Here is a 21,331-nt window from a genome sequence, read left to right as displayed (position 1 = left end):
GGCAGTTGAATCGTTACTATTGGTCTGTTTTTACTGTTCTCATGGGTATATTTCTTTATACAAGGTATGAAAGTCTGTGTTGTTAATTATAATAATTTCATCTATGTACCTGAAAGATCGATCTTTTTGTATAATAAAAATGTGGACTTGAGAATGTTATGTGTAGAAGGGCATTAGCAAATGCGCTGGAAAAAAATAAATATTCAACCAACCGATCTAGAAATAGCTCTAGTAAGCTTTTTACTACAGCCTTAACTGAGGACCCCAGTTTCCTAGCAAAATTCACAAACAGTTTATTCTTTCACCGCACCCTCTAGTGACCAAATTATAAATTTTTGTAAGTGTTAGAGGCTAGGCGTAAGAGTACGCAGTCCTCTTTTGATTTTTGAGTTGATGGCTCATTGGATAGAAGATAGAAGAAGTTTAATCTTTGGCCGTCCTTGGGCAGTGGTGGTGGATTTTGTTTTCGTCCTTTTGTGTCGCTTTGCCTTTGTTAGTCAATATTTCTTGTTCTTTCCTTCTGATATGGTTTTGTTTACGGTGCAGTATTGTCTGTCAACAGCCTACCGGGTCAAGACTTTTGGATCATTTGGGGTTAAGCCGCTTAAGACAAGTGTAGCAAAACCCTAATAGAAGAGGAAGAAGTTTAATCTGTATGGCGTTGGACAGAGGTAGACGGTATGTTTTGAGAAGTTTCTTGTTCTTTTACTCAGTTCTCTTTTTGGTCTTTGTTAAATTATTCATATGATTGTTTTGCATTTTGCTCTCGCTTGTGTTATTTTGCATAATTTGAACTGAAAGTTACTCCCCCGTTCTTGTATGTGAGATGTCGGGGACTAATATTGCATTTCTAAACTTACAATACCAATATTTACGAAACATTTCACGGTTATCCCTACACAAAGAGAATTTCCCTGGTGAGATCCCGTTTTTTCCTCCCCCCCCCGTCCGGGGGAAGGGGGGAGATTCTTTGAATTTTATTTTTTTTACTGGTCCTCTACTATGTATACATAATGAGGAAAGGATTAAACATTATGATTTGAATATTTGTTAAGCATTTTCACTATACTGCCGTGGCAAAGTAAAGGGCAGTAACTGAAATTTTTTCATTTTTCATTTTTTTGCATTTTGTCACCTGTTGTGCGTTAGCTTTATTGTACAAGCTTGCTTCCGCTGATCGCGAAAAAAAGCGTCCGTTTCCAACATTTCCTTATTGTTAGTATTGAATCCAACACACATTTCTTCAAAGTCATGGACGACCGAGCCTCGCTCGGCTTTAAAAGATTTTTTTTTTTTTTTTTTCAGCTCGTGTTCTTTTAAGGTTTGAAACTTTTTCAAATATACTTGAAAAGCTTTACGTTAAAGAAATATTAAGCGCTCGACCTTCTTCTAACGCTAAAGTACCAAACAAAGAGGATTTTGAATGCAATTAAATCAATATTTTGCTTTAAGCTATCTGTTACATTTGTTTCCACTATACAATCTTCCGGTCATTAATTAAAATATTTTGACCTTGGAGCCAATTTTGTTATAGTGAAATAGGTTTTTAACAGAATACTTCTTTTTCAAACTATGTTGCGATTCACGATTTGATACCATTTCTTCGGAATAAGTACTTTTAGTGTAGTTGGTCAGTCACTTTAGGCCAGAAAATGCTACATACAATATGCTATCCATCAAAACTGATGATCCACCAACCACCCCAACAAATTATAGAGAAATTCTTATGCGGGAGCTGAGGAAGTTGTCCGTTTCTTGGCCTCCTGTTCCTTCTGCTCTGGTTCAGAGCGTCGAGACTTTTTCTCTTTTTAAACGTTTTATTTATTCTGTTGTTTGACCTTTTTGTATGTGTGTGTGTTTTTTCTTCTCTATTTGTTGTTAATTGTTTGTATGTTGTGCTCATTTTATTTTGTGTATTTTGTACTGTTTTGCCTCTTACCTTCGGGCCCTATGTGATACTATGTGGTGCATAGGGAGTTTCTTTTTGTGTCTAATAAAAAAAAAAAAAAACAGTCTTAACAAAATAAAAAGTCTCAAGCCATATGTTTTTTTCGAAATAAAATTTAGATGAGTGATTTAAAAAAACATGTAAAACTATTTGAAGTGTAAAAAAGAAAATAAATAACTAAAATAAAATAAGACGGTAAGCAATAGTTTCGCTTTTAAAAAAAAAGCCTAGCATCGACTTAAATAATGCTTTTGAATTTGTTTTTAGGCAAGTGTGATTAAAATTAGCCAAAGTGGCTAATATCAGCCATGTCTGGCAACCCTAAGCAAGTTTAAAATTTAAAAGCGAGAAGAGACAAATTTTCATTGTTATGGTTGCAAATCATCTGCCTTATGCGTCAATTCACGGTTTTTTTTTTTTTTTCCCCAAGGCTTAACTCAGATTTTATATTAAAAAAACTTTTTTTTTGTAAAAAAATCGCGTTTTTACAGAAAAGACACTGACGTAGATGAACTTAGAATGCAAAACCACAATTAATTCCAAAATTTCATCCGAATCGTTAGAGCCGTTTTCGAGATACGATATATATATATTAGGGTGTCCCAAAAAAATGAAAGTCGTTTTTTTAAAACGCATACCCTCTTATTTTTTTCCTTTTATATCAAAACCGTTGGAAAAAAAGTTTCATGCAATTTGAAGCACGGTAACCCGTGCCGACTTGCGCCTAAAGGCCTAAACGTGTAAATAGCACGTGTATTCATATAAGCAAGCTAATGCTGGCGACGCGATATTTTTCAAAGCTCAAAACAGCTGTAAATAGTGCACAGAAAACAAATGAAAACAGAAAAACATATGTTGGGGGGAGGGGGGCTTATCCGTAGTAATTTGCAAACCGTCAAACATGTCAGTACGAATACATTCCGGCGAGCGCCGTATAGTCCTTCCATAGGGAACCAAACCTGGCAGTGGAATTGCAAAGTTTGAAAAAAGGGATATTTTTAATAGGAGTCGTAAAACAACAAACTACGGGCTTGAAACTTCCCTCTAACGGACAAGTTCTGTCGGTTTTGTTTTATAACATTCGAGAAGTAAATTTAACCATCAGTGAAAGTGCAAATATCGCTATTCGGGAATGCATCATCTTTTGGGAAAAGGCACGCGTTCCCACCAAGAAATAAATTGCTTAATTGTGTGAATAAACTTAAAAACCTGTATCAAATCTAGAGAGACTTACAAAAAAAATGCAGAGAAACTGCAAGAAGTATTAGGCAGCGCCAACAAGAATTTTCAAGTAATTTAAACAATTGATTCAATATTGCACATGCTGATGCACTTCGGTTAATCAAAATAGAGGAAGATGGGACTGTTGCCTGCTTTGAGTGCTCAAAAATCAAAAGAAGATCGCTTATCTATAGTTATTTTATATGGATGTGACGGAACAACTCATTGCTGAGTCTAAACTGGATAATTCCACAGGAAAAGAACAAACAAAGGCTGTTTGAAAGGCAGTTTTAGATTGGAATCTCGAAGACAAAGTTAAGTTGTGATATTACAGCTTCCAGAACAGGTCCTTTAAGTGGTTCTTGCGCTATTCTTGAGCAAAAATTTGATAGAGAAATGCTTTCCTTTGCTTGCCGCCATCACATATATGAACTGATCTATCTCACTTAAATACAGTGCTATGGAGGAGCTGCGGAGTTGTTCCGAACTGTACCCTAACTTGGAAAATTTACTTGACTTTTACCGTGCTGAACTTACTAATATTACGCTCAGGGATGACTATCAAGAGTTGACAGAACTGCCTATCATATTTTTAGGTGGATATACCAGAAAATGAATTTAAAATAAGACCACCGGGAGTCATGCACAAAGCTCGATGGATGGCTCGAGCGATTTACTCCCTAAAACTATTATATTTAGTTCACAACTAAAATTAGATACGAAGGAAAATGAAGCATTGTTTGATGTCTGCTTTTTTGTAGTGACAGTATACGTGAAACCATGGCTTCAATGCATTTTGACAGTCAAAGCACCCAAAAAAGATTTGTGCTTTTTGATAAAAGTGTACGAAAATGTGGACCCAATTATCTCAAAAGCTGCTCTACAAAAATTCATCCAGCTTTTATGGTATGGTCAATAATATTTCATTCCTTTATGTGAAAAAGACTGTCTCAAAGCTTAGTGCAGTAAACGATGCAGCTGAAAGAGCGGTAAAAATGATGCAGAACTTTCATCGTTTGCTAACAGCTGATGAGGAACAAAAACAATCTGTTACGTTGTGTTCAAGAGCAGAGGACTTTCTATTCTGACTGCAAAAAGCAAACATTGAATTAAAAATATGTACCGTAATGTTTCTTTTAGTCTAATATTGTTGTAAATATCTGCTTTAAATAAATTGATGTCGCGTGTAGTAATGAATTATGCAGTTAGCAATTTTTCCACTGTAGTCGCCTTACAGGATTTTAGGTCCAACTTTGACCTCAAGTCGGCACGGGTTCCTGTTATTTAATTGCAATGGAACTTTTTTCTCATGTTTCTGAGGTGAAATGGAAAAAATTTGGAGGGTATGCGTATTCGATTTCACAAATTTTTTTTTTCGCCATTATATCTTGGGACACCCTAATATATATATATACAGGGTGAGTTCGATCGAATCTGCCATACGAAAGGGGGTGATAGAAGAGCCCAAGCGGAGCATAGAACCACCCATTATCGTGTCCAATCCTTAACCGTAACCGAGGTTTGATAAATTTAAGGAAAATGAGTAAAAAAAAAACAAAATTCTAAAAAAACGACTGATATCTGAAATTCCTGTAGGACCTCCAAAAAAAGAATAAGTACATATTTGGAAAGAGCAGACTAAATCCTACAAAATGATACCTTTCGCATTAAGATAGTCGCATTTTACTGAGAGCTACAAGCTTTGAAACATTGGACACACTCAGAATTAAAATGGTGCCAACGTTTTTAATCGACATTTTCAAAAACAACCGTAAGAGCTACAATCGGGCAATTCTACCAAAAACTGGCCCATTTTATTGGCTTTCAGATGATACAACAACAAATCATATTGGGCTTCAAGTTCAGCTGAAAGTCAGGCTTTTGTTTGAAACAGTGTAAAAATCTGCATTCGTTAAAAAAGGAAAACCAGCAAAGAGTCGCACTTTTCTGTTTTGAATTTTCTGTTTCACGATAGCATGTTGCTTTCTTTGTTTAAGAAAATGATATTTTTATATAAAAATAATAGTTTTAACATTTAATTTAGAGAAAAAACACATGAGATAACGATTAGTAGAAATAAAAGAAGCATTACTTTCCCGTGCTTTTCACAAAGGGAAAATCAATAACAAAAAAATGTTACACCAACATCGATTAGTACATTTAATAAACCTGCAAAATTTACAATAGCTGCTGAAATTGGTCGCCGCCACATCTGATACACGCTCTTGCCCTTTTGCGAACGGAAACAACCGTTGCTCTTAGAGAAATTACATTCCTTAGTTTGCCTATTGCTTCAACAAGCCGGTCGCTCAATTCTTTCAAACTTGCTACTTCTGTTTTGTAAACTTCTTGTTTTAAGAATCAATGAACAAAGAAGTCCACTGGCGTCAGGTCTGGGGATCTAGGGGGCCAAGGGATGGGGCCCATACGACCAATCCATTGGGGATACTGTTCAGTTAGAAATTCCCGAACGGCATTTGAAGAATGTGCAGGGGCTCCATCGTGTTGGAAAATGATTTCTGCCCTCTCCTGAACAGGAATAGCATCAAGAAGGTCAGGCAAATGATGTTCAATGAACTCTAAATATGTGTTTCCTTTTAGGCTACCTCGAAACACATACGGACCAATTAAATGATCTCTTATTACGCCAATCCAAACATTTATGCTGAATCGAGTTTGGAATGATGAGTTTTGGGTTAAGAAAGGATTATGTTCAGTATAATGATGCCAGTTATGCAAATATATGATGCGTCCTCTAGTGAAAAACGACTTATCTGTCCACAATATATTTCTTAGAAAATGGTGATCTTCAGTGTCTCGGGCTAGTAGCCATCTGCAAAATGTTTCATCACTTTACGTTGTGATAGTCCACCTTCTATAGCAATCGAGCGTGAACTCACACTTTGGTTTTCCACTACTCGGTTCAGCACATACTCCTCAACATTGGCAGAACGGTGATCCTGGCCCCTCTCGAACAACGTACCAAATGAACCTGTCTCTCTGAGCTTTCGATGTATAGAGGCAAACACATCTATTAGATGCAGAACGATTTGGGTAGCGGAGCCGGTATTCTTTCTCGGCTCTGCGAGCATTACCATCACAAAATCCGTACTCGAAATGCATATCAGCATACTCTTCGTTAAAAAATCGAGACATACCCAAAAATCGAGAAAAGAATATAGCAACTAATCTTTAGAAACTTTAACGAAAACTTTCAAAAACTAAAAACACACTCTCTACTGACTTACTGTAAAAAGAATCATAATTCTAGCAATTTTCAAAACACATTTACAAAATATCAGAAAGAAGCAAACGATACATAAAATATTATGACAAATGAATAATTCTGTTTAGTTTTTATTATTAATTGTTTTGTTAAACAAATGCTTTTTATTTTCAGACGATATTTTTCACAATCATAAATTGTAATCGGAAGGCTTTTGATGGGTCTGTATACGTTTTAAGGTCTTATAATGCAGGAAGCTCATATTTAGAGTTCATTGAACATCATTTGCCTGACCTTCTTGATACTATTCCTGTTCAGGAGAGAGCGGAAATCATTTTCCAACACGATGGAGCCCTTGCACATTCTTCAAATGCCGTTCGGGAATTTCTAACTGATCAGTATCCCCAATGGATTGGTTGTATGGGCCCCATCCCTTGCCCCCCTAGATCCCCAGACCTGACGCCAGTGGACTTCTTTGTTTGGGGATTCTTAAAACAAGAAGTTTACAAAACAGAAGTAGCAAGTTTGCAAGGATTGAGCGACCGGCTTGCTGAAGCAGTAGGAAAACTAAGGAATGAAATTTCTTTAAGAGCAACGGTTGTTTCCGTTCGCAAAAGGGCAAGAGCGTGTATCAGGTGTGGCGGTGACCAATTTCAGCAGCCATTGAAAATTTTGAAGGTTTATTAAATGTAATAATTGAAGTTGGTGTAACATTTTTTGTTCTTGATTTTTCCTTTGTGAAAATCACGGGAAAGTAATGCTTCTTTTATTTCTACGAATCGTTATTTCGAGTGTTTTTTATTTTTATTAAACTGTTAAAACTATTATTTTTATATAAAAATATCATTTTCTTAAACAAAGAAAGCAACATGCTATCGTGAAACAGAAAATTCAAAACAGAAAAGTGCGACTCTTCGCTGGTTTTCCTTTTTTTAACGAATGCAGATTGTTACACTGTTTCAAACAAAAGCCTGAATTTCAGCTGAACATGAAACCCAATATGATTTGTTGTTGTATCATCTGAAAGCTAATGGAAGGGGCCAGTTTTTGGTAGATTTGCCCGATTGTAGCTCTTACGGTTGTTTTTAAAAATGTCGATTAAAAATGTTGGCACCATTTTAATTCTGAGTGTGTCCAATATTTCAAAGCTTGTAGCTCTCGGTAAAATGCGACTATCTTAATGCGAAAGGTATCATTTTGTAGGATTTAGTCTGCTCTTTCCAAATATGTACTTATTTTCCTTGTATGTCCTACAAGAATTTCAGAAATCGGCCGTTTTCTCAGAATTTTGTTTTTTTACTCATTTTCCTTAAATTTACCAAAACTCGGTTACGGTTAAGGATTGGACACGCTAATGGGTGGTTCTATGCTCCACTTGGGCTCATCTATCACCCCCTTTCGTATGGCAGATTCGATCGAACTCACCCTGTATATATATATATATATATATATATATATATATATATTAGTCACAAGAATTGTTCGTTTAAAGATACAAGATATCTCAAAAACTCATTTCTGCAGATACTGCTGTTTACCTGCCCACGGCAGTATTCTACTGTGCTGATTTCAGAAACCTTAATGCTGTAATTAGTTAAGAAGTTTTAATGCATTCAGATGTTGATGGGGTGAATGAATGCCCATTTTCCGATTCAAGAAAATATGCCCACACTTCAACAGCTCATTCATATTTGAATAGCTGTTTGACGAGCCTAAAATACTTTCCTTTATTTTCCCTTCTTGAACTGGAAACTGTTTTCTTTGCAACATCGATTCCCAATTCATCAATACTCAACCGCGAGGAAAAGTTGGCTACTTCAGATATAGAAGCCTGTTCATTGAGCGAATGATGTAAAGTAGTGTTTAGAAATAGTGTTACATTGTCGTTTTTGAAGTTTACTAAATCCTTTTCAGAGCTTCTTCCCAATAAACCATTGGAAGTATTTTTGCTTAAATAGTAAATTCTTGATGTAATATCAGCTGAAAAGGTTTTCTCTTAGTTTGAGTATTTCAGTTACTGTCTAACCACGGATTGTATGGAAATGCTAATATCCGATTTACATACGGAAATGGACGCGTCTATTACCTTTTAGGGATAGTAGTTTTTCTGACAGATGTGCGCGTTTGTCCCTTAATTATTTCTACTCAGTTTTATAAAATTGCATTTTATTCACTACAATAATTTTTAAATCAAACTATATTCGATTGATATTCTCACTCAAAAATTAATAGATTTTTTTTGTTTACAACATAATTTGGAGTTTACGAATTTGCTTTTAAATTTCCGAACGAAATGAAAACATTTTATTTTCTTTTTGTTGTTTCCATAGAAACTCATTGTGTTTCCACTCATTTTCACCTCAATATGGACAATAAATAAATATGGTCCTTTTGAAATTATGAAACGCGTGCATCAAAATCTCATCGCTATTTTTCCATCTCCCCTATTGGATTCATTTAGATGGAATCGCCTTCACTTGGCTGATTGCCAAATTACATGCAATCCACGGTCAAACAGTATCTGAACATTACTACACTGTAAAAAAAATTCGGAAACGTTTCTGAGTATATCGTGCAGCTGCGGTTCATGAAATTTTCAAAAACGTTTCTGAGTATTTCGGAATCCTCTTTCTGTAATGTCCAGAAACGTGTCTGAGTATTTCGGAATCCTCCTTCTGTAATGTCCAGAAACGTGTCTGAGTATTTCGGAATCCTCTTTCTGTAATTTTCAGAAACGTTTCTGAGTATTTCGGAATCCTCTTTCCGTAATTTCCAGAAAAGTTTCTGAGTATTCTGTGCAGCTGTGGTTCATGAAAGTTTCGAAAACGTTTCCGAGTATTTCGGAATTCTCCAAACAATTTTCAAAAACGTTTCCGAGAATTACGGAATCCTTTTTCCGTGATTTTTTCTAAAATATAATTCTTTATTATAGTATTGCATACCATATCAGTTTCAATTCTTTCATATCTAAGAGCAATAATACAAGCAATTTTAGAATCATTCGTGGATTTTTTTTTTTTTTGAATTTCTAATGACAAATAGCATGACAACAGCATAACATATGCACAGTTATAAATTTTTGAAAATTTATGAAATAATATAGTAGTTTCATTCATAATCACAAAATCGTCGGGGGAGGGAAGGGGAGTACTTTCTAAAAGTGGGATTGTATGTTAAACAATATTAAACTTCAGTTTTTCTCTCAATATTTTCAAGACAAAATTATCAACATATTGTATTTTTAATGCAGAACTTAAAAACATATCTTGTATCAAACTTGATAGCTTTTATTTTCGGATAAAATTTGACAAAACTTACCTACACTTTGCGTTCCGAAATTCGCTCACGTCAAGTCAATTTCTTTGACGAACAAAGGGTACCGAAAAGTACCAACAGAAAAATTGATGAATTTAAATATGACACCAAAGTCCCCCTGCTGGAACCATTCGGGTTTATTCTTCTGTTCTTGCCCTTTTCCAGTTTATCACAAATATAGATACTTAATCAAAATAGGTTACTGATTTTATTTTTAGAGTGTGCGCAAAATGCATTATATATTTTATTTATTAAAACATTGAACTCTATTACATGATTATTCCATTTCATATATACGAGAGTCCCCCCCCCCCACACCATAAGAGTGATGGTGCACCCATAAAATGTTATAAAGTGGCTCCCCCCCCTTAAAAAAAGCAACCCCTTGAAAATGTCAATGGAACAGTCTGCGTGGTGAACGCCCCTCGTCTTCTCCCCATATGTGCATTGCATATTAATAACATAGTATTTAAAAAATGATCACTTTTAAAACGATGACATGAAATAATATTACTTTTTATTTCGGCATGTAAATGCAGCTGTTCCATTTTTGCCACTGACTCATTCCTCCTGACTGTCCTACATTAAACTAGTCTATCCACGAAGGCAGTGTTGGGCATTAATCAACTAAATCCTCAATCGACTAAAGTAATCCGACTCCCATTTAGTTCAGACTAATATTTTAAAAATTTAATTCAATTGCAGACGAAGATTAACGTTAGTTTAAACTAACTCGTTAGTTGATTAAAAAAACTAATTTAGTTCAGATTGATTTAGTTCAGATTAAATTAATCAAATTGAATTTAGTCAGATTAAAAGTAATCAGATTAAAAGTAATCAAATTGATTTGATTAAATTTTTAATTCAGATTAAATTCGTAAAATATAAATGTCACATGAACAGAGGCACATTTGTATTTCTATTCATGTATATACATATTTATGCAAGCATAGACGAGAAAGTACGTGTATATACAAGTATGTTCGTGTACACACGATAATATGCGTATAGATATTTGTTACCCCGAGTATACTCGTGTAAAGAGGTACATTTGTATTTGTACGTGTATATACATATTTGTGCGTGCATATAGGAGAAGGTACGTGTATATACAAGTACGTTCATGTACACACGAGAATATATGTAAACATACGTGTTACCCCCCGAGTATACTCGTGTACAGAGGTAAATTTCTATTTAAATGTGTATAAATATATAGATGCATGCATATAAGAGAAAATACGTGTATATACGAGTAAGTACATGCACACATGACAAATAAGTGTTTAACCCGAGTATACTCGTGTACGAAGGCACATTTGTATTTCCACGTGTGTAAGCATATTTATGAGTTTATAAACGAGTAAATACATATATACGATTATGTACGAGTACACACGATAGTATGCGTATAGATACGTGTTACACCGAGTATACTCGTGTACAGAGGTAAATTTGCTTTTTAATTGTGAAAACACATACTTATGCGTGCACGCAAGCGAAAATACGTGTATGTACGTGTACACATGAGAATATGCGCATTGATACGTTTTACCCCGAGTATACTCGTGTAAAGAGGTACATTTGAATTTCTACGTGTTCATGCATACTTAAGCGTGCATATACGAGAAAGTACGTGTACATACAAGTATGTTCGTGTACACACTAGAATATGCGTATAGATATTAGCTACCCCGAATATACTCGTGTAAAGAGGTACATTTGTATTTGTGCGTGAATATACATATTTGTGCGTGCATATAGGAGAAGGTACGTGTATATACAAGTACGTTCATGTACACACGAGAATATATGTAATCATACGTGTTACCCCCGAGTATACTCGTGTACAGAGGTAAATTTCTATTTAAACGTGTATATACATATAGATGCACGCATATAAGAGAAAATAAGTGTATATACGAGTAAGTACGTGTACACACGACAAATAAATGTTTAACCCGAGTATACTCGTGTACGAAGGCACATTTGTATTTCTACGTGTGTATGCATATCTATGCGTTTATAAACGAGTAAATACATATATATATATATATATATATATACGATTATATATATATATATATAATCGTATATATATATATATATATATACGATTATGTACGAGTACATACGATAGTATGCGTATAGATACGCGTTACCCCGAGTATACTCGTGTAAAGAGGTACATTTGTATTTCGACGTGTATGTACATAACATATTCAAGAATGCATATACGAGAAAGTATGTGTACATGCAAGTATGTTCGTGTACACACTAGAATATGCGTATAGCTATGTATTACCCCGAGTATACTCGTGTAAAGAGCTACATTTGTATTTGTATGTGTATATAGATATTTATGCGTGCATAAAAGAGAAGATACGTATTTATACAAGTATGTTCATGAACACGCGAGAATATATGTAAACATACGTGTTATCCCGAGTATACTCGTGTAAAGAGCTACATTTGTATTTCTACGTGTATATACGTATTTAAGCGTGCATATACGAGAAAGTACGTGTATATACAAGTATGTTCGTGTACACATGAGAATATGCGTATAGATGCGTGTTAACCCGAGTATACTCGTGCACAGAGGAAAATTTGTATTTATGATTGTACATACACTTTTATGCGTGCATGTAAGAGAAAAGACAAGTATATACGAGTATGTACGTGTACGCACGAGAATATGCGTTTAAACCAGTGTTGTGCATTAATCAACTAAATCCTCAAACGACTAAAGTAATCTGACTCACATTTAGTTCAGATTATATTTAATCTGATTTTTTCAATTGCAGACGACGATTAACGTTAGTTTAAACTAACTTGGTTAGTTGTAGGAAAAAAATACTAATTTAGTTCACATTGATTTAGTTCAGACTAATTTAATCAGATTGATTTAGTCAAACTAATTTAATCAGATTGATTTAGTCAAACTAATTTAATCAGATTGATTTAGTCAACTAAAGTAAGCAGATTAAACTTCGTCAGATTAAACTTTCTACTAAATCTAGAGAGATTGAAATAAATCTACACCGTATGTACTTGTATTTTCTCATGTATGCACGCATAAAAATGTATGTACAATCTTAAATACAAATGTACCTCTACACACGAGTATACTCGGTGTAACATTTATCTACACGCATATTCTCGTGTGAACACGTACATACTCGTATTCTCTTATATGCACACATAAATATGTATATACACATTTAAAAGGAAATTTCTCTGTGCACAAGTATACTCGGCGTAGCAAGTATCTATACGCATATTCTCTCGTGTGTTCACATACATAATCGTATATGCATGCATTTACCTATGTATAAGCGCATAAATATGCATATACACATAGAAATTCAAATGTACCATTGTACATGAGTATACTCGGGCTAAAAAGGAATATATACGTCTATTCTCGTGTGTACACGAACTTACTCGAATATACACGTATTTTTTCGTATATGCATGCATATATATATATATATATATATATATATATATATATATATATATACACGTTTAAATACAAATTTACCTCTGTGCATGAGTATACTCGGATTAACACGTATCCATACGCATATTTTTTGTGTACACGTACATTCCCGTGTAATCCCGTATTTACTCGTGCATGCACAAATAAATTTGTACATACACTTAGAAATTACACATACCTCCGTCCACGAATATACTCGGGATAACAGGTAGAAATGCAAAAAAAAAAAAATGGGTTTACACTTATCTACTCGTATATACACGTATTTACTAGTGTTTACACGTACTGTATAGGTATATACACGTAGAAATACAAAATTTCCAGTAAACACGAATATTCGGGTTAACACGTATATATACGGATATGCACAAAACTACTCGTTTATACATGTTTTTACTCGTATATACGAGTAAAAACATGTATAAACGAGTGAATGCGAGCATAAATATGTATTTTAACGTATTAAAGTACAAATACAAATGTACCTCTGTACACGAGTATACTGGGTTACACGTATCTATTCGCATATTCTCTTGTGTACACGAACATACTCGTACATACTTGTCTTTTCTCGTATATGCTCGCATAAAAGTGTATGTACAATCTTAAATACAAATTCTCCTCTCTGCACGAGTATACTCGGGGTAACACGTATCTATACGCATATTATCGTGTGTACACGTACATACTCGTATATACACGTATTTACTCGTTTATAAACGCATAAATATGCATATATACTAAGAAATACAAATGTTCCATCGTACACGAGTATACTCGGGCTAAACAAGTATCTATATACCTGTTGTCGTGTGTACACGTACTTACTCGTATATACACGTATTTTCTCGTATATGCATGCATCAGTATGTACATACACGTTTAAAAAGAAATTTACCTCTGCGCACGAGTATACTCGTGGTAACACGTATGTTTACATATATTCTCGTGTGTACAGGAACATACTTGTATATGCACGTACCTTCTCGTTTATGCACGCATAAATATCGATATACACGTAAAAATACAAATGTAGTTTTTTATACGAGTATATTCGGGGTAACACATATCTATACGCATATTCTCGTGTGTACACGAACATACTTGTATGTACACGTACTTTCTCGTATATGCATGCTTGAATATGTATATACACGTCGAAATAGAAATGTACCTCTTTACACGAGTATACTCGGGGTAACACGTATCTATAAGCATATTCTCATGTGTACACGTACATACTCGTATATACACGTAATTACTCGTTTATAAACGCATAAATATGCATATACACGTATAAATACAAATGTGCCATCGTACACGAGTATACTCGGGTTAAACAAGTATCTATATAACTATTGTCGTTTGTACACGTACTTACTCGTATATACACGTATTTTCTCGTATATGCATGCATCAGTATGTACATACACGTTTAAATAGACATTTACCTCTGCGCACGAGTATACTCGTGGTAACACGTATGTTTACATATATTCTCGTGTGTACATGAACATACTTGTATATACACGTACCTTCTCGTTTATGCACGCATAAATATCTATATACACGTACAAATACAAATGTAGCTTTTTATACGAGTATACTCGGGGTAACACATATCTATACGCATATTCTCGTGTGTACACGAACATACTTGTATGTACACGTACTTTCTCGTATATGCATGCTTGAATATGTATATACACGTCGAAATAGAAATGTACCTCTTTACACGAGTATACTCGGGGTAACACGTATCTATACGCATATTCTCATGTGTACACGTACATACTCGTATATACACGTATTTACTCGTTTATGAACGCATAAATATGCATATACACGTAGAAATACAAATGTGCCATCGTACACGAGTATACTCGGGTTAAACAAGTATCTATATACCTATTGTCGTGTGTACACGTACTTACTCGTATATACACGTATTTTCTCGTATATGCATGCAACAATGTGTATACACACGTTTAAATAGAAATTTACCTCTGTGCACGAGTATACTCGGGGGTAACACGTATGTTTACATATATTCTCGTGTGTACATGAACATACTTTTATATACACGTACCTTCTCGTTTATGCACGCATACATATCTATATACACGTACAAATACAAATGTAGCTTTTTTACACGAGTATACTCGGGATAACACATATCTATACGCATATTCTCGTGTGTACACGAACATACTTGTATGTACACGTACTTTCTCGTATATGCATGTTAGAATATGTACATACACGTCGAAATACAAATGTACCTCTTTACACGAATATACTCGGGGTAACACGTATCTATACGCATATTCTCATGTATACACGTATAAAAACATATTTTCGCTTTTGTGCACGCATAAGTATGTGTATACACAATTGTATGAGCAATAAGGTATACAATTGTATAAAGTATGTGTATAAGCAAATTTACCTCTGTACACGAGTATACTCGGGGTTACACGTATCCATATGCATATTCTCTTGTATACACCTACATACTCGTATATACACGTATTTACTCGTATATGCACACATAAATATGTATATTCACTTAAAAATTCATATATACCTCCGTACACGAACATACGCGGGATAACACGTTTATATACGTATTGTCACGCACATAGTCGTATATACACGTATTAACTCGTGTATGCTTACATAAATATGTACATACACGTAGAAATACAAATGTGCCTCTGTTCATGTGACATTTATATTTTACGAATTTAATCTGAATTAAAAATTTAATCAAATCAATTTGATTACTTTTAATCTGATTACTTTTAATCTGACTAAATTCAATTTGATTAATTTAATCTGAACTAAATCAATCTGAACTAAATTAGTTTTTTTAATCAACTAACGAGTTAGTTTAAACTAACGTTAATCTTCGTCTGCAATTGAATTAAATTTTTAAAATATTAGTCTGAACTAAATGGGAGTCAGATTACTTTAGTCAACTAATCAATCAATTACAAATTTAGTTGATTTTTTTAGTTGATGCCCAACACTGCACGAAGGAAATGTTATTTTCGGAACAACTAATGTCAAGGAATTTTTTTATTGTTAACCACATTTAACAAAATGGATAAGCAGATGAATTAATTGCATAACTATGTTCTTACTAATAGATAATATGGTCATTTTCTAATGGTATAAATATTTTTAAACGAATGAATAAATTATAATAAAAAAAGATAATACTGGCAAATTTTTGTGAAGCATATTACAATACTAGAAAATATTTGCATTACCATATTTTTAATGAATTAAACAATTGATTTTTTTTTCTTTTTGAACCAAAATGTATGTACATCCAAGTATTTCGAAAAAACTTTTCTGTGATTGCTTCTCAAATATGAATCTTATTTCTTTTGCGTAATTAATCAGTTTCAGTTGGTTACAACAAATAGTACACTGCGCACATGTAGGATAACTTGAAATTAATTCGATAAACCCAAAAAACAGTTACAATTTTAGCCTCATCAAATGCAAATCAACAAAAATATAAATGTATATAACAACATGTTTTAAAATATTCATTAATACTTACAAGTGAACATGAGCGGAAGAAAATCTAAGTACCTCCATTAGAACTGAATAAGTAATCCAAAGGGATTCGTTTCATTAAGTATAAACACGGGTGTTGAAACTATTCACGCTTGAACACACAATATATATCTAATTATGGTCGCATTGGAAATTATAAAGAAGCAAATGGTTATTAACTAACTTAATAGCTGCGTACATCGTCTAAAAAATCAAGGGCAGTCCAAAATGCAAAGGCGTAAAATTAGTTTCGACACATTTTACTACTCTCTAGACATGAAATAACAAGTAATCCAATGCTAAACAGTTGCTGACTGCAGCAACCATAGATAAGAAAAAAAATAAGTTCTCGTTATTTCCGACTCATTGGCGCCCGGGTTGGAAGGATGAAATAGGTTTCGAAACGTTGCGTCATCACTTCCGCTTCTAGATATCTTGAAATAACAAAAAGCTTTCTGAATATTGAGGTATTCGCTATTGGATGAAGGATTCCTACTATTTCGGAAACGTTTCCGATATAACCAGAAACGTTTCCGAAATTTGTTACAGTGTACGAATAGGTGCACCTTATAAATAAAGTACACGTTCTTATACAAATGTAGTAAAAAGCCTTTTTTTTTTAAATTGTTGAGTTTGTTTTTCAATTGCTACAGAATCAAAAGAGCCAAATAAAGTAACGATATTGCGGGGATCAAATTTGAATCAATAAGTTCATTATTAAAAATGAAAATGACTTGTCGCTTTTTTGCATTTGTTTGAAGACTAACACTTATCTTAATGAAAAAAGCTATTCAGAAAATAACAGATCATTGACCACAAAATAAAGCTAAGCTCAAGATTATAAGTCGTTGTCCTGAAAATCGATAGTTACTTTAGCAATTGCTTTCGTAATATTTTAAACTCATAGAGCAAAGACCTTTGTAAATTTTGCTTGACAATGAAGCAACAATTTTTCTTATTAAGTATTAAAGTATTACGCATTAGATAGAAGCGAAGATATTTCTAAAATGGCAAATAAAAAACTGGTTGCAGTTTTTACCTTTGTATAGTTTGAGTAATAACGAAGTGTTTATAAATTTTTGAATAATTCTTTTATGAGTTCTTAAAAAGTAAACTCTGTTTCTATCAATTCAATTTGTTTTGATAAAATTCCTCGGAATGCTTTGTAAAATAATCTTATATAATTAAAAACTGAGTGTATGTACCTATGTATCTATGTATTTCTAAGCTTCTTCTCCCGAACGACAGTGAACTGACCATCGAAACAGGTATCGATTGATTCGTAATCTTCCCGTCTTCATGTTTGGCTATTTAACCTACTCCTCCGATAATAATTAGCGGAAATATCAATTAAAAACTATTAAGTATGACACTTAGATTTCGAAATAAAGTGCCTGTTTTTCGAAGGCTAGACTCCATTGAAATTATTATTCAGTGCTTCATCTCAATTTTCCGCAACAATGCTTTTATTAAAATGTATAACGGGTGAAGAAAATCATTGAGATGAAAGATCTGTTGCCATTTTTTTCTGGAACATAAACAGGAAAAATTTTTGTTTTAAGGCTTTTCCTGTAATTAGGGGATTTAAAACGTTTTTTTTTGGGGGGGGGGGGGATTTCGAAATTTGCCGCAAAATTTCACTGCCTTTTTTTTCGTTTGGTTCAAGCCTGAGTGTTGAACTCGCGTCACTTGACATAATTTTTATTTTCAAGGTGGATCGTGCAAAGCCGGGCGACGCAGCTAGTAATACTTAAATCTCGTAGAGAATTCAGAAATATAAAATATTCGTGGAAAAAGGAATTTAAAGTGAATTCATTAGAATGTTTAGTGGGGTTCAGTAAAAACCTCTATTCTATATCAACTCATGGGACTTGTGTATCTACACAAACCCACTTATAGTGCAGCTCTGGTTAGTTGAGCTGTGACCTTGACTTTGTTTACCTATTTTAGGGGAGTTTATTTTAAAATAGACGCCTTATTGGCTCGGATTTTCGTTGGAATAGTTTTGAAAAACTACTAAGAAAGTCGCTCTACTCAACTTAGCGCCAATTACCCCTCCCTATTTTCCGAAACAGAGGTAAACATTGTCAGAGTCGGAGCTCAACTTCTCAGAGCAGCGAATACATACTTCTCATTTTACTATATTTCTACTGATGCTTATAGACAGATATCATAACTCACAGCAATGCATATTTATTACTAGCTTGAACTGAGGCACCAAGGCTGCGGAGTCGGAGGAAAAATGACTGACTCCGACTCCTAGAATTTTAAAGCCGTCGACTCCTACTTCGAATTCTTTACCCTAAAATCAGTCTGACTCCGCAAGCACTGGCGGAGTTCCGAACTTTGAGGGGGGAAAAACAGACTCCGACTCATTTACCTCAAAATCAGTTCAACTCTGTAGTCCTGGCTTGAACATAAAATCCTGGAGAAAATTTCAGTTTTACAGATTCTTCGTAATTGAATCATTTTTTTTTTTTTCAGAAAGAACGTAAGTCCAAGTGGTTTCCGTTGGAGTTATGCCCTTTCTGAAATAATCGATTCAGTTAGAGTAAGGGATACTAAGGAAATTTGACCCAATTTTCGGTTTTTGGTTTCCCTGTTCGTTTGTGAATAATTAGAATGAAATTAAAAAATAGATACATATTGATAATATTGCAATAATGTGAAAAATAGTCATTTTGACAATTATTATGGCTAAAAAATTTTGCATAACTCCAAATAGAAATGGTACAAAAAAAATAGATTTCGCAAGTCTGCATATGGGTCTAGTGTCCATAGATTGAGGGAGATTTGACCCCTTGCTTTATGACTGACCCCACCTTCATATGAATGCAAAAAGACTCATAGATGCTGAAATCAAAAACGCAGGTTTTATGGTGTTTTTTTTTTTTTTTTTTTTTTTTTTTTTTTTGCTTTAATAAGTGATATTTGAAGTGAATGAACAAATGTTCTCTCCTTTGGTGAAGTGTTACACATTTTTTTTAAACTAATCTTACTCCACTTCAGTAGAAAAGCAGAAGTCTAATTCAAAACGTTGTCAGCTCAGACCTAAACAATATGTCTGTTATTTTATTCAGTAACAAATCATTGGGTTGAAAGATTATTAGTATTTTAGTTATTTGTCAAATAAAAACAATTATTTTAGACCAAAATATATTACTCATTCCTTAAGTTATAAGAAATCAGTTCTTCATATTCTCAATATTAGAGCTATTGCTCAAATAAAGTAAAATCATTGGGCATAAATCACAATATTTTAGCTATTCATAAACAAAAATTCATTGAAAAAGCATCAAACTATTCTTTGAGTAAAGCCTCCCAAGTTAGCTTGGGTCAAAGCTCCCTAAATAGCGTTCTTTCGTTTACCTTAAGTATTTAGCAAATTTGATCAATAAAATCAAATCATTGAGCCTAAGCCAGAATATTTTAGTTGTTCATAAACAAAAAATTCATTGAAAAATATCAAAACCAATAAAAACAGCAAATTAGACTTTGGGTCTAGTCTCCCTTGTTAGCTTGGCAACCTTTTTTTTTTTTTTGTTTACATTAATTTTTTACCAACTTAGATTAAAGTTATATGAAACCACTGCAAGTCAATATGTAGCTAGAAAAGGAACTAAAACATGCATACTTTTAAAATTCATCTCTCTCAAAACTAGAAGTTAAAATTTAACAAATTCCAAAATCTTCGAACTTTACTTGAAAGGTGCAGTATCATTTAACATTGAGTTTCTTAAAAACCACCGGTATTTCTAAAATGGAATCGCTCTGAAAAATACAGTTGTGTGATTGATCAACCAACAATGTCTAAAATTTCCCCTGAATATTCTTTGCATGGAAAAAATATCCATAGGTCAAGTCTCACTATAGTCAAACCTCCTTAATTTCCCCTACCAGTAAAATTGAGCTAAGCTATTTAGAACAGTGAAATAAAGAATAACATAAAATTAATTCGAGGTTTGTGAATAAAAAGCGATTGAAATCACATAAAACATTAAATAAATGTTTCCAATCGATCAAAAATCAGGCAACGAGGTGCACAACAACGATAAAATTAACAAATGATAATCATCTGACTTTATTTTAAGTATAGTACTATCTTACGTATGTGTGTGTGTGTGTGACTATATATTGTACATACACATTGTGATGTAAAAAATGTGAGCTAAACTTTTGAGTGTTAGGACAAAATGAGCGTGGTAAAATGTTTTAAAGCTAATATTCATTCAACGTAATGCAGCACTTTGAACAATCAAATGTTTATCCATAGACTTTTAAATTCAGTTTTGGGAATGTTCCTTGGCACCTGTGTCACACCCTCGTTTAGGAAACAGAAAATGGATTTTTGTCCTCGGTCACCCTCTGTGTTCGCCTGATCTATCACCATGTGACTATTTTCTGTTCCTGAAACTTAAGAAATTCAATGAAAGGAAATGTTTACAATGACTTTTATTCCATTCAAGCAGCCGTGACACAGATGTTAAGGAACATTCAAAAAACTGAAGTTAAAAAGTCTACAGATAATTTCGTCGACTGTTCAAAA

This window comes from Uloborus diversus, chromosome 1 (genome assembly GCF_026930045.1).
Source record: "Uloborus diversus isolate 005 chromosome 1, Udiv.v.3.1, whole genome shotgun sequence".
In the NCBI taxonomy this organism is placed as follows: domain Eukaryota; kingdom Metazoa; phylum Arthropoda; class Arachnida; order Araneae; family Uloboridae; genus Uloborus; species Uloborus diversus.
Note: the sequence above shows the minus strand (reverse complement) of the source record.